General features: G+C 40.1%; 1 long non-coding RNA gene and 2 other non-coding genes across 3 annotated transcripts; all 3 read left to right on the forward strand.

Moving 5' to 3' along the window:
• Window positions 1-4,992: 4,992 nt before the first annotated feature.
• LOC138149982 (uncharacterized) lies at window positions 4,993-7,292 on the forward strand. Its single transcript, XR_011165482.1, has 3 exons — window positions 4,993-5,577; window positions 5,799-5,832; window positions 7,080-7,292. It is a non-coding gene; the product is annotated as an uncharacterized lncRNA (long non-coding RNA).
• Window positions 5,886-5,948, forward strand: LOC138150343 (small nucleolar RNA SNORD48). The gene has a single exon (XR_011165554.1). It is a non-coding gene; the product is annotated as a small nucleolar RNA SNORD48 (small nucleolar RNA).
• Window positions 6,521-6,586, forward strand: LOC138150342 (small nucleolar RNA SNORD52). Its single transcript, XR_011165553.1, has one exon. It is a non-coding gene; the product is annotated as a small nucleolar RNA SNORD52 (small nucleolar RNA).
• Window positions 7,293-14,429: the final 7,137 nt, after the last annotated feature.

Raw genomic sequence — 14,429 nt, forward strand, 5'->3', positions numbered from 1 at the left:
AAACTGATGCTGAATGAAGTGAGCAGAACCAGAACATTGTACACAGCAACAGCAACATTATTCAATAATTAACTATGATAGACTTAGCTCTTCTCAGAAATGTAATGATCCAAGAAAATTCCAAAAGATTTGTGATAGAAAATGTTAACCAATAATCCAGAGGAAGAATTATAGTCTAAATGTAGATTGAAGCATACTATTTTCATTTTGTTTTTGTTTCTTCTTTCTCCCTTTTGTTCTGATTCTTCTTTCACAACATGACTAATGTGGAAATATGTTTAACATTATTGTACATGTATAACCTATATCAGATTGTTTGCTGTCTTGGGGAGCAAGGAAAGGAGAGAGGAAGGGAGGGAGAAAATTTTGTAACTCAAAATTTTACAAAAATGAATGTTAAAAACTATCTTTACATCTAATTGGAAAAACTACTATAAAGGAAAAAAAAATTTTAGAGGCCTTCCTGTTTATACACTGGTAAACCTGAAATGTCGCTATGAAGCATCACATTTGTGAAACCTTCCATATTTTCATATCACCTCTGTTAGGAAACCTTGCTTGTCCTCTCCTTATAAAGAATGATCTTTCCTTCCTTAGAATGCTAATAATATTTTGCTTGTGCCTTTCTTACTATATATAGATGGTTTATTTTTTTATTGTAGTTATTTATTAGTTGCGTATGTGGCATTGGAAAGCATAAAATACTTGAAATCAGGAGACCTGGATTCAAATCCCAGCTATGATATTTCCTAGCTTTGATTCTGGGAAAATTACTTAACCTATCTGTCTGTTTCCTCATCTTTAAAAATGCATGTATAATATAATAATTATGATACTACTTGCCTCAGAGGATTGTTGTAAGGAAAGGCATTTTTAGAAGTGAATTATATACATATTTCAGTTATGTGTGTGGAATACCGCGCTCCACTTTTATATAACCCTCCAGGAGCATTGTTTCAGCTACTAAATGCACTGAAGACCAAGTTGGCAAAGGTGCAGTCTCTGTCTACGCCACAAGGTGGTGCTCCCAGCACTCCAATTTGCAGGTTCAGCAGGGAAGTACTTTATCGAGGTAGTAAATTCCTAGTCCTTTTGCACATGTATGAATAGGATTAATTTGTCTGTATCTTTCAATCAATCAGTACATCAATAAAAAAATTTATTAATTGTCTACTATGTGTGCCTACTATGTGCTAAGCACTGAGCTAAGTGCTGGGGATACAAAAAAGGAAAGAGGCTTACAATCAAATGTGGGAGGGACAACATGCAACTAAGTATATACAAAGCATGCTACAGGATAAATAGGAAATGGTTAAGAGAAGGAAGACACTAGGATTAAGTGGTGTTGGGGAAAGCTTCCTAGAGAAGGTGGGACTTTAGTTGGAACTTAAAGGAAACCAGGGAGGTCAGTGGTCAAGGAAGAGGGAGAGCACTCCAGACAGAGAAAATGCCTTGGAGCCCAGAGATGGAGTGTCTTGTTTCTGGGACAATGGGGAGGCCAGCGTACATAAGACTAGAAAAAGTAGGAAGGGTCTGATGAAGTGTCAGACAGAGCATTTTGTGTTTTCTCTTAGAGGCAATGGGAAGCCACTGGAGTTTACTGAGTGGGGGGAGGGGGGGGAGATGGAAGGTGGTGACATGATTAGCCTTGAATTTTAGGAAAATCACTTTAGTGGCTAAATGAATAATGTATTGAAATGGGGAGAGACTTGAGGCAGGCTGACCCAGCAGCAGGCTATTGCCATAATCCAGACATGTGGCGATGAGGTGGCGCCAGAGTGATGAAGGAGTCAGAGGAGAGATGCAGGTAGATTCAAGGAATGTTTTAAAGGTGAAGTCAACAGGACTTGGCAGTAGATTGGTTATGGAGGGGTAGGAGAGAATGAGGAATTCAGGATGACTCTTTAAGTCTGAGGGACTAGAAGGATGGTGTTGCCCTCTGTAGTAATAAGGAATGTGTATGTGGGTGTGGGTGTGGGTGTGGGTGTGGGTGGCTGTTGAGGGATGGGTTTAGGGGAATGAGTTTTGTTTCAGACATATTGAATTTAAAATATATACTGGGCATCCAGTTGGAGATGTCTGAAAGAAGTTGGAGATGCAAGATTGAAGGTCAGTGGAAAGATTGGGGCAAGAGAAGTAGATTTGAGAATCATCAGCATGAAGAGTCCTAGCCTAGCCACTTCTAGTAAGGTCTGAAAGTTCAACTTTCCCCCAATTGGTTCTTTACTTGTGAGCATGTACTTTCCACACCCAGCTTTTAAGGGCCTAAGGGAACAGGGAAGACATCTCACTGCCAACTCTGGCCTGCCCAGCAGACTGGAGAAGGCTTTCCACCTCAAAGGACATAGTTGCCAGTTGTGCAAATAGGCCCACCATATACCTGAGCCAGCTGCCCTATAGAATGCAGCCAAGTTCTGCATCTTCCTTGAATGTGTGTGGGGTCTGAAATTAAATTGAAATAGTAGCCATTCCTGTCCTGTGCTGTATCTCTTACTGGTATGTTTTCCATAAAGCATGGAGATTCTCTTAAGGAAACAGTAAACTACCTTTGAGTCCTGTACTTCCTACCATTCCTTGTTTCTCGCCAAAAAGATACAGGAAAATTTTCTCAGAGAAAACCCAAGGTGTTTCAAACATGTTTTACATGTTTACAAATCTTAGGACCTTAGGTTACATGCACCCCAAGGACAGGAGCCAGATTCTATTTATTTTTTCATTCTCCTCAGTGCCTAATTCGATGATTTACACATAGTGAGAGCTTGATATTGTCTGTTGAATTTGTAACTTGTGAACATTCAGCTGGGGAATAAACAGTGTTGGGAGTGTTGAAGGGTTATGAAATAAAGGAGTAAACAGAGTGAAGTGAGGTCATCTAGGAAAGTTTCATGGAAGAGGTGTTTTGAGCTGGGTTTTAGAAAGAAGTCAGAAATGTGAATTGGCAGAGAAAAGGAAAAGAAAAGAAATTCATTTGAGGAGGCCTGGCAGGAATGTTCTCATGTTTTCCTACACTCATCACTATGTCAACTGTTTTTTGTTATGCTACATTCTAGTAACAAAGACAGTAACTCATAGCTCCTAGCATTTATATAGCACCTACTATGTGTCAGACACTTTACAAATAATATCTCTGATCCTGCAAAGTAGCTCTTATTATCCCCTTTTTACAGTTGAGGCAACTGAAGCAGGTGGGGCTTAAATGATTTGCTAGTGTCACACAGTTAATAAGTATCTAAAGTGGAATTTGAGCTCAGGTTTTCCAACCCTAGGCCCAGCTGTCTATCCATTGCCCTACCTAGCAGCTGCTAAAGACAGGACAATAAAGGTATTACTGATTTCAAAAGCAGTGCATTAAAATCTGTTTAATTACTTTATAGCCATAACTCAGAATAACCATTTATATGAAGTTTTAGAGTTTATAAGGGATCCTTCCATACGATCTTCGGAGTTAACAAAACCTGTCAAGTGTTATTATCCCTATCCTACAGATGTAGAAACCAAAGGTCAAAAGAAAAGTGATTTAGGGCTATAGATTTAGAGATAGAAGAGACTTCTAGTCCAACTACTTCATTTTACAAAGAGGAAACTGAAACCCAAGAGATGGAATTATTTGCACAAGGTCACATAGGTATTAAATGACAGAATCAGTATGCAAATCCAGGTCTTCTGATTCTAATCTTAGTACTCTTTCCTTTATTCCACCCTATACCAGGCTGTTTCATTTATCTATTCATTCCAAATATTTATAATGGGGCCCTGTTTCCCCATAGAAGAGGCAAGAATAAAATGTCAAAATAAATTATCAGTCATAGGTTTTAGGAAGGAAGGAAACAAGGATTAAGTGTGCTAAGCACTTTACAAATATCTCATTTGATCCTCCCATAATCCTGGAAGAGAGATACTCTTATAGTCCCATTTTACAGTTGAGGATACTGAGGTAGGCAGAGGTTAAGTGATTTGTCCAGGGTCACACAGCTAGCAAATGTCTGAGGCCACATTTGAACTCCATTTGCCTCAGTTTCCTCATCTATGGAATGAACTGGAGAAGGAAATGGCAAACACATTCCAGTATCTTTACCAAGAAAACCCCAGATAGGGTGATGGGAAGTTGGACACAGACTAAACAACAAGGAAACTCTAATCCCTGTCATAACCAACCTAACATTGTAATTGTTAGCGTACCATCTTCACATGGTTCTTCTGGACAAAACATTTTTGTTAGCCTTTAAGTGCTTAAAACGAGTTATGTTATATTCCCTATTTGGAAACTCCTTAAAAACAAGGAACTGTTTCACTTTACGTCTTCATATTCTCCAGCCTCTGCCCAAGTACCTAAATAAACATACTGATTTTACAGCACCAGTATTGGGAGTCAGAAAGGAGATCGAAACCTGCCTCAGACCCTTAAGGCCTCCATTACCTTGGGCAAGTCACTCACAGGTTGTTTCTTATTTTCCCTCTCTGAAATGGGGGTTAATTTTGTAATAAGATCTATCTCAAAGGGTTGTAGTGTGGATTAAAAGATGGGCTTTACACATGTAAAGCATTTTGCAAACCAGAGTGCTATATAAATGCTTGTTATTTTCACTACAATAACAATGGTGCCTTAGTTTAGGAAGCAAATGTGTTATTGTATTTTTTCCCTTTCTCAACAACTTCGTGACGCGATGCGCTCCCCACCCCCAAGTCCCATTCCCAAAAGGCAGCAGGAGATTCACAGACACAGAACAAAAGCCTTTGGCTCCCTTCCCCTAGTGGGGGCGGGGAGAAGGGTTGTGGAGGTGCTACACGAGGGAGCAAACAAAAGGGAAACAAAGAAGAGGAAGAGATGGGGGGCGGGGCGCAAAATTCCAAAGCCCGAGGGAGATCTCCGCGCGTGCGCCTGATGGTTTTTCTCCCTTCGCGCTTTTTTTTTTTCCACTCCTCCCAACGGTGCGCGCCAGGAGGCCTCAGGGGCGGATCCTGAGCAGGGCAGCGCGGCCCGACGCTGTCCCCTCCCCTTCCTCTTCGTACGCACTTCCTTCGAACTATGGGGACTTTCCTTCCCGGGTTTGGCTCACCAATCTGCCTATTTTGTGTGTGGCTTTGTTTTAATCAGCAAAAATTCCTCCGCAGGTTTCCCCTCCAAATTAAAAAAAAATAAGGTTGAAAGATAAGCTATTATTTAGTTCTGTTTTCCTTTTTCTTATATTGAGAGAAAGGTCAGGAAAGAGGCTGGCGCTTGGTTTGGGCATTGACAGGGTCAGCCTGGCCTTTCAAGGCCCTTTCCCTCCTCCCCGACTCGCCCGCGGCTTTAAGTAATCGCCTCTTGGGCTGCCGCAGTCTTTTCTCCTCGCTGGTCTTCTGTCCCGGTGATGGGTCTGGCCGGAACGCGTGTGCGGCCGAGCTTCGCTGTTCGGCCTACGGCTGATGCTCAGCTTGGTTGTCCCCGAAGGGACAGCGTGAGTAGTCTGAGGAGCTTCTCGGCGGTATGGAGCCTCTGGAGCGTGGGTCGAGCCGGGCGAAGTGAACTTTCCCCACCATGAGTTGGGGCGCGAGTGCCCCCCCCCACCCCAGGCTGCCGAAGGGACTCGGTCACTGGTAAGGCCGGCATCGGTGTTGGGGTCGGGGGAGGCACTGCAGGGCTGAGGTCGGATAAAGACTAAGGGACTGGACAGGATGATCCTACCTTTACAGACTAGAGTTTCTGATGCTCCCATGACGTCACCATTCGGAACTGATCCAGCCTCAGAAATGCAGGGTTACATTTCCAGCCTCCTTTCTCTGCGCTTCTGACTTTGCTGTGCTTTTTTTTCCCCCAGGACTTACGACCCACTCGGCTGAAGGTAGCCCTAGGTGAGTGATCTAGGGATGTGGTGGGGGTTACGTGGTGGGGTAAGGCCTTGATTGGCATGATGACCCCAGAGTGGATCTGAGTATCTCCTTGATGCTAATACCGCAGCGCACTGACTCTCTTGGTTGGGATTTGGGGGACGTGGGACCCTCAATTTCTTGATGAATCCCTGAATTCTCTGCCTTCTTTTTTTCCATTTCTTTTTCTCTTTCCTACCTTCATTATCCATACTTAGGGATTCTAAGCAACAGATTCTACTTAAACACAGGAAAGGTAAGTGCTACGTAGAGATTTAGTAGTAGCCATTCTTCTTTAATTTTTTAGTTGAAAAATACCCTGCCTTTAATTTATTGCTTTTTTTTCTTTTTGCTATTTTCCATTTTCTCCCAAAGGGAAGGTTCCTTAGTTTCTGTTCCCTTTGGTCATATGAAAAGTCTGGCTCTGTTTTAAGTTCTGTACAACCCTTTGTAGCCCATTAACTTCTGACTCTTCTGTGTATCCTCCCATACACAATGCTTTCCTTTTGAAAGGAGTACACAATGTCTTTTTCTCCTTAACCAGGCTCTACAAATTTCTGGACTCCAGTGATGGTTTCCATCTTTGAATGGCATAGCACCCTATTCATTCAGTTTGTATGCTCCCAGAATAAATTTTCCACCGGAGGTCTGCCTCTCTGATGCTCCTAAGGTTGGGAATGATGAGTTTTCAGACTAGAGTCTCTGACAGTTGCATTGGAGACAAGAAAAACACTGACCCATCCTGGAAATATGAAAAAATGATCCTAGGGTGGTCAGGGAGGCATCTGTTCCTGTAGGTGTTACTGGGTAGGAAGAACGAATGACTACCTCCTTTACCAAAACTCTTGTGTTCTTATCCACTGTTAGAACTGAAATTTTTTGACTTTTTTTTTTTTTCATTTTAATAGAGATGATTTCCCATTATCTTTTTTTCTCATTTTTCTGTCAATGGTTTGCAGCACCTCCTGTTGGTAAGGGTGCAAAGTAGCATGACTGGGATTTAGTGTACTGCCACAAGTCCTTGAATTCTGTTCTGAAAGTGACTTTGCAGCTACTGTCCTTATTCCTGCCTGGTCAGTTCCCACTTGGACCCACTTTGCATCTTATACCTAGTTACCATCTTTATGGATTGTACTTTCTTTGCTAACAAACAGAATCGGAATGCTTCTTTTGGTGTAAGGGGGAGGAAAGAAAAGTTGGAAATAATCACTGATCCTATTATGGATTTTCAGGGTCCTGTCTTCCTTGTGGTATAATGTTGCAGCTGTTTTGAGACCTAGAAGCCAGAAAACCATGGATTTTTTTTTTTTATGTGGATCAGTGATCAAATCAGGTGGGATGCACTTGAAGTTCATTTGAGTTTTGTGTGTGTTGGTTTTTTTTTTCCATTTCTGAATCCTTGTTTATAAGCATGTATTCTTGAATAAAAGACATTTTTAATAAGACCTGCAAGCTTCCTAATTTCAGTTTTCTATATTTTTGATTATACTAACTATCTCCCAGTGTCCCAGTCTTCCCACAATCTCAAATTCTGGATTACCAACATTGTTCTCCTAGAGAAGAGGGGAACTAATGTTTTTTCTTCATGGTCAAAGGTTGTGAATAAAGTGATAAATGGTTTGCCAGAACCAATAATTTGTACTCGTGTCTCAAAAAATCCATCCACTTTGTTATAATACATGTAAAAAAAGCAGGGCTAAAGGATCATTTGAAGCAGTGTGGAAGGCACAAAGGTAAAGATCATTACCTCTAGAATATTTCAGTGTATAGTAGGAATTTGGAATCTGAAAAAAGGAACACAATCAGATATAATTGAGGCTGAGTTCTGTGGAAATTTTAAGGAAAGGTTAATCACACCTAGGATCTTAAATGAAATCCATGATAAAATTAATAATTATTTTTAAACTGATAGGAACAATATATTTGTCTCACAATGGAACCATTTTTGAATAAACAGATTTATTTAAAATCCATAGGTTTCATTATGTAATTCTGTAAACAAAGTTGGAAAATAGAATAAATGATTGCTGTCTGCAAAAAAACAATGGTGCTTAAAGTATTAAAAGTTTCTATTGAGAAATAGTGAAAATAGAAGTAAACAAGTAGTTTTTCAAAAGGTAAAAAAGTTTTAGTGAAAACAGCAACAGGTAGTTTCTCAAAGGGTAAAAATTTTTTAAGAATATGAAAAGTTCAAATTCCTTAATACAAATCAAGGCAATTTACTAAATTAGTAAAAGGGGGATTTAAAAAAATCTAAATGGGGTGGCTAGGTGCCACAGTAAATAGAGCACCAGCCCTGGAGTCAGGAGGACCTAAGTTCAAATCCAGCCTCAGATACTAAACATTTACTTGACCTTGGGCAAGTCGCTTAACCTCAATTGCCCAGCCTTCCCCCCTCTCCAAAAAGAAGAAATCCAGTCAGCAGAACTGCAAAAACAGGCTATAATACAATTGAGAGATTGTAGGCCTGAGGTTGCAGTTCATATTTAAGGAACTTGGCCCTAGGAAAAGATCTATATCTTGTGATAACAAATTTAGAAACTCTTTATTGTACTGTGACTGGAAAAAAAAGTGGTATGTTGACAGTCATAGAATACCTTGGCTCCATAAAAGTGATTATGAAGAACATAAGGGAATAAAGATGAAGTGATAATGGGGATAGGAATGCTATGATTTTTCCTGGGTAGAGAATCCCTGGTTTGGGTGTTCGAAGTAGGAGTGCTACTGTTAGTGGTTGAACCACTTGCTCACACAATTAGTAAACATCAAGGTGAGATTGCAATCACTACAGGATTCTATTTCTGCTTTCAGTCATGTCTGACGGGTTTTCTTGACAAAGAGAATAGTTTGTTTCCTTCTCCAGCTCATTTTATAGATGAAGAAACAGGTAAACAGGGTAGGCTTGCATAGGATCACACAGCAGCTAAGTGAACCAGATTTCAACATGGGAAGAGGAGTCTGTGATTCAGGGCCCTATCTACCCTCTAAGACACCATTATCACATAACCTGTATGTATGTATATACACATAAGTAGACCTCCCCTGAACCCCCCTTATTTATTTTTTAAAATTTATAAATTTATTTTTAGTTTTCAGCATTCATTTCCACAAATTTGAGTTACAATTTTTTTCTCTCCGTTTTCCCCCTACCCCCCACCCCAAAATAGCAAGCCTACTGAATACCCCTTCCCCCAGTCTATTCTCTTATATCCTCCCCTAACTTTGTAGTAGAGCAAGATGGATTTCTATACCCCAGTGCCTGTAACTTATTTCCCAGTTGCATGTAAAAAAAAGTTTTTAAAAAAAACATTTGTTTTTAAAACACAAGTTCCAAATTTTTTCCCTTCCCTCCTCACCTACCTCCCACTGGGAAGATAAGCAATTCAATATAGGTTGTACATGTGTAGATACCCAAATCATTTCTGTAGTAGTTACATTGGAAAAGACTGACTTTCCCTCCATCCTATCCTGGCCCCCATTTATTCTATTTTCTCCTTTGACCCTATCCGTTTTTCAAAAATGTTTGCTTCTAACGACCTTGTCCCCAAATCTGCCCTCCTGTCTATCATCCTCCCTCTTATCCCCTACCCCCCTATTTTCCTGTAGGGTAAGATACCCAGTTGAGTGTGTATGTTATTCCTTAAGCCAAATTCAATGAGAATAAGGTTGTTACCCACCCACCCCCCTTTTTTAAAGTATCCTAATAATGTCCTACGGAGTGGTAGCTAGGTGGTGCAGCAGATAAGAGTACCAGGTCTAGAGTCAGGAATACTCTGAGTTCAATTCTAGCCTCTGACACTAGCTATGTGATTCTAGACAGGTCACTTAACCCTGTTTGCCTCAGTTTCCTCATCTATAAAATGAGCTGGAAAAGGAAATGGCAAATTAGTCTACTATCTTTGCCAAGAAAACCCCAAACGGGGTCATGAATAGCTGGACGCAACTGAGCAATAAGTGTCTTATGGATTAATTAGGGACAGAAACCCTAAAAAATCTCCCAGTCCCTTACTGATCCAACACAGGAGGCTGGTGGTTGATGACTTACCACAAGGGACCTAGGCAAGGGGTGCTTGATTAATCTACCTTGACTAGATTAATGATCCCCTAAGAATAGTAACCCCTTTTCCTATTCTTTGTAGAATGTGATAATGGAGGGACTGAGTGGTTTTAGGAAAATGATTCTTCAAGAGAAACTATTTTTGTTTTAGATTAAGGAAAACATGTACATAGACATATTCATGTTTATGGGGATAATTGGGTTATGGAATTTTGTGCTATAAAGAGGTTATCTAGTCTAGCCCCTTTTATTTTACAGCTGAGGAAATTGGCCCAAAAGCTAAAAGTCCCTTGGCGAAGGTCAGACGTGATGATGGCTGACATTTATATAGCAGTGGACAGTTTACAAGATAGGATCCTCACAACAACTTTTACCCAGAGGCTAGGTAAGACTTTGTGGTACACATAGTATATGAACTGGGATTTGGAAAATTGATAAAATCAAAAGATAATAGTGCTTTGCAAACCTCAAGTCTTGAAAGTCATGAAAAGTTGGACAGTCAGTTCAACAAAATTAACCAGTATACCAACTGAGTCTGATAGTATAAGAACAACATTCCATACCCATAGTTCCTCCTTCAGTTTGTCAAAGAAGAAAAGGAAGTTAGTCAATAAATTATATGCCAGTGGGCAGCTAGGTGGTAAGTGAATAGAGTGCCAGTCCTTTAATCAGGGAGACCTGAGTTCAAATCCAGCCTCATACCTAGTGACCCTGGGCAAGTTATTTAACCCTGCTTGCCTCCGTTTATGAACTGGAGTAGGTAATGGGAAACCACTCCAATATCTTTGCCAAGGAAACCCCAAAGGGGTCACAAAGAGTTGAAAATTAGGCCTGATTGAAAATTATATGCCTGGCAACTGCTAAATGTTTGGGTTACAAAGGCAAAACACAAGCCTTGCTTTTAAGGCATTTACAATCTAATGAACTAAAGGTATGTTATGTAACTTGATTTTTAAAATTCTTCTCTGCCTAATAATATAATTTTTGGGTATGGCCTGAAAATTTGAAACCTTAGAGCCAGAACAGGATTTCTTACAATTCTCAAAGAGAGTTGTTTTTATACTCTATACCTCATGTCCTGAAAGATAGGTATTTCGGTCAAGAACAACTATTTACAACAATCCAGTTTAGGTATTAAAGGGAAGGACAATTGTCGGTGGCTAGGTAGTGCAGTGAGTAAAAGTGCTGGCCCCAGAGTCAGGAGGACCTGAGTTCAAAACCGACCTCAGACGCTTAACACCCACACAAAAAAACTAGCCATATAACCTTGGGCAAGTTACTTAACCCCAATTGTCCTGCAAAAAAGCAAAAAAAAAAAAAAAGGAAGGCAGTAAGCATGTATTAAGTACCTTCTGTGTGCTAGGCACTGTGCTAATTATTATCTCATTGGATCCTCATACCCCTTGGAGGTGGATACTATTATCTCCATTTTACAGTTAAGGAAACTGAGATAGAACTCAAATGACTTGCGTAGAGTCACTTAGCTAGTCAGTTTCAGAGGTGGAATTTGAAGTCAGGTCTTCCTGACTCCAGACCCAGGATCTTATCCTAGCTACCTCTGATACAAGTTCTCCACAAGTGTAAAGTCCTTAATATTATGATTGCCCTGCTTAATGACTGATATCTCTAGAGCTATAGCTATATAGGTGGGCTAAAGGGAACAAGAAGTAAAGGAACTGAGTTGGAATGATAACTCTACCTTTCACCTTGAGTAAATGACATCCTCTCTGAGCCATGGATTCTTTATAAAATATTGAATCAGACCTCTAAGGACCCTTCCAGTTCTAAATCTATGAAGTTTGGAGTTTATTTTTGTTTTCATCAGAACAAAATGCATACATTAAATTTTGTTGTTGTTATGTTCTGATTTGACATTTTCTTTGCAAAGATACTGGAGTGATTTACCATTTCCTTCTCCAGATCGTTTTATAGATGAGGAAACTGAGGCAAACAGGGTTAAGTGATTTGCCTGGGGTCACACCGATAGTAAGTGCCTGAGGTCAGATTTGAACTCAGGAAGATGAATCTGCCTGACTCCAGGCCTAGCAGTCTACTGCACCAGAAAGTTGATTCCTTGAGGACTGCTACTCAAACTCCAATCAGTATCTGTCCATTATAGTTCTATGGCAGATAACAATTGTTAGTAATTATTTCAATATATTTATCTTATAATACATATTTAGTCAGTAATCTAAACATTAGTGTAAGAATAAGTAGTGTATTAATCCACAATTTGTATAAGTTACATAGGAATATAGATTCCAATAGGAAGGCTCTATAATAGGCCTCAAACTTTAATATGATGTTCACTACTTATCAAGTTATGAGTCTCACTTGTATGATAAGAATGCTGACAGATATCACCATCCTGTTTTGCTCAAATTCCATGACCAAACCAAGCATAGGTGGTGACGTAGTATGGTAAGTCCCCCAGCCCCCCACCCCATAGATTCTTGTAGTGTATATATAACTTATACCATCTCCTTCTGCCTAACCTAAGGAGAAGCTCATCCATCTTGTGATCACTTAGTGGAGATATTCCTTGCTTGACCCAACTCCTGATCCTGCTGACATACTATTTTTGCTTATTTTAGCTTATGTGCCATATCTCAGCCAATGAGATTATGTATTTTACCATGCTTCTTTTGCATATTTGGTATCAAACTCTATAAATACAAGGTCCTAGAAAAAAGGGGCCTCTCAGATAGTGAGGAAGAGCTGAGATCCACTTCATTAGAGAGGACCATGGACCCTTTAATATAGTGCCCTTGACTCAGCTTTGCTTCAGTCTCTTTTATTGTAGGTTGGAAAATTTTAATCTATACACCACCTATCTCGCCCTATACATTAAATAGCTATTGGCTAAGGGTTACTTTGAGTCCAGACTCTCAGACCCTGCCTGGCTAGGTAGTAAGAATCAAATACTCCTATCCCCCTGACAACCAGCATTCTCTCCTGCCTCACAGGAAAACTTTGGGAAGGCAGTATGTATGAGGAAAGAGGGAAAGGAACAGGAATGTAGAATTAAATTTGTGAAAATTTTGAGTTTCTGAATATGGGTACAGATTTGAGAAGTAGGGTATAGGGGAGTAGGTCTGTTAGAAAAGATGTGCCTGTGATAAATCTGGATGTCTATTATAAACCAAGTACAATAGTGACTATCCATATCATGACTTAGTGGAAAGAATTCTGTACTTACGCAAAGTCAGAAGACCTGGATTTGAATCCTGGTTCTGACAGTTGTTGGTCATATGACCCTGGACAAATTACTTGAATTTCTCTGAATCTCTTTTTCCTTATCAGCAAAATGGAGATAATATTTACAATACCTGCCTTCAGTTCACAGAGAAGTGATTTGTAAACCCCAAAGCCCTATGTACATGTGAGCTGTTATGTTTACTTATCTAGAACTCTGGAAATAGACCAGTCCTCCAGATGAAGGTCTATGGGTGGTGTAGGGGAAATACAGAAAGTATTATAGTTTTTTCCCATTTTAGCCATTTCCAGTATTGGGTTTCTGGTAACTAATAAGAATTTGTATTTCACATCTCAAAAAAAAAAAACCCAAAATAACTTTAAATCTCAATCATAAGATGTGGAAGACATTTGTATCTGAATCTCAGTTGATAATAAAATGTTGCTACATGGATATCTGTCACTTTACACTTATTCCAAAGTAAACATTCCAAAGTAAATCTCACTTCCCCAATTCGGGTCTTCCTCCAGACTTTACTATTCATATTGATGGGATTCTACCATTCTCCTTGTCACCCAGGGTAGTGTGGCATTTGGAGAGACACAATTCCTGAGTAAAGTAATCATTTTATTAATAATGCCAACATTTTAATAAAAGGATGGTCATTTGGCTGTCTCTCTCTTAGACCAAAGACAATTGTGGTAGCCTCACTGTCTTTATGCCCTTCCAAAAGTAAGTGTTCCCCAGGGTGGCAATCCACTCTGATTGGTTAACAATTAATAAGAAAATGAATATTACAGTGAGGGACTGGACCTGAAGTTTATTTCACTTACTTCTTAAGTTAACTCCAGCCTTGGACAACCTATTCAAAGAATTTATCCCCACCCAAACCTGAGTAGACACAATGGCTGCCCCAACTGGGTCGGTTCTGGATAGAGGAGAAGGTTAGCTCAACCTTCAGAGACTGAGGTCTTGAAATGAGGATAAAAGAAAAAGGGAAACTGGAATCTCCCCAAATCACTGGTTATTAATAATCATTTCTCTCAGTAGATATAGTCTTCCTCCTGCTCCCAGCTTAGTCCTCAGAACCATCATCTTGGGAAGTAATTCCTGCCAGCCATCCCCACTAACTTGCAGTCAATTTATGCCTACAGGGCAGGCAAGGTGGAGTACTTGAAGTATTTGGGTACCCTGAGAAAGAGCCTGGAGGCTGCATGTGGCAAACCAAGTCAAGCCACCACCACCATCTTGACCACCATCTCCCTTTGGACCCTGATGGGCACAGCCCAGGACCTAGAGCCCAAGAGCCCTAGGAATAATGTCATTAAA

Source organism: Petaurus breviceps, unplaced genomic scaffold, assembly GCF_028583685.1.
Source record: "Petaurus breviceps papuanus isolate PSGF00001 unplaced genomic scaffold, PetGlider_PUasm1.0 90865, whole genome shotgun sequence".
In the NCBI taxonomy this organism is placed as follows: domain Eukaryota; kingdom Metazoa; phylum Chordata; class Mammalia; order Diprotodontia; family Petauridae; genus Petaurus; species Petaurus breviceps.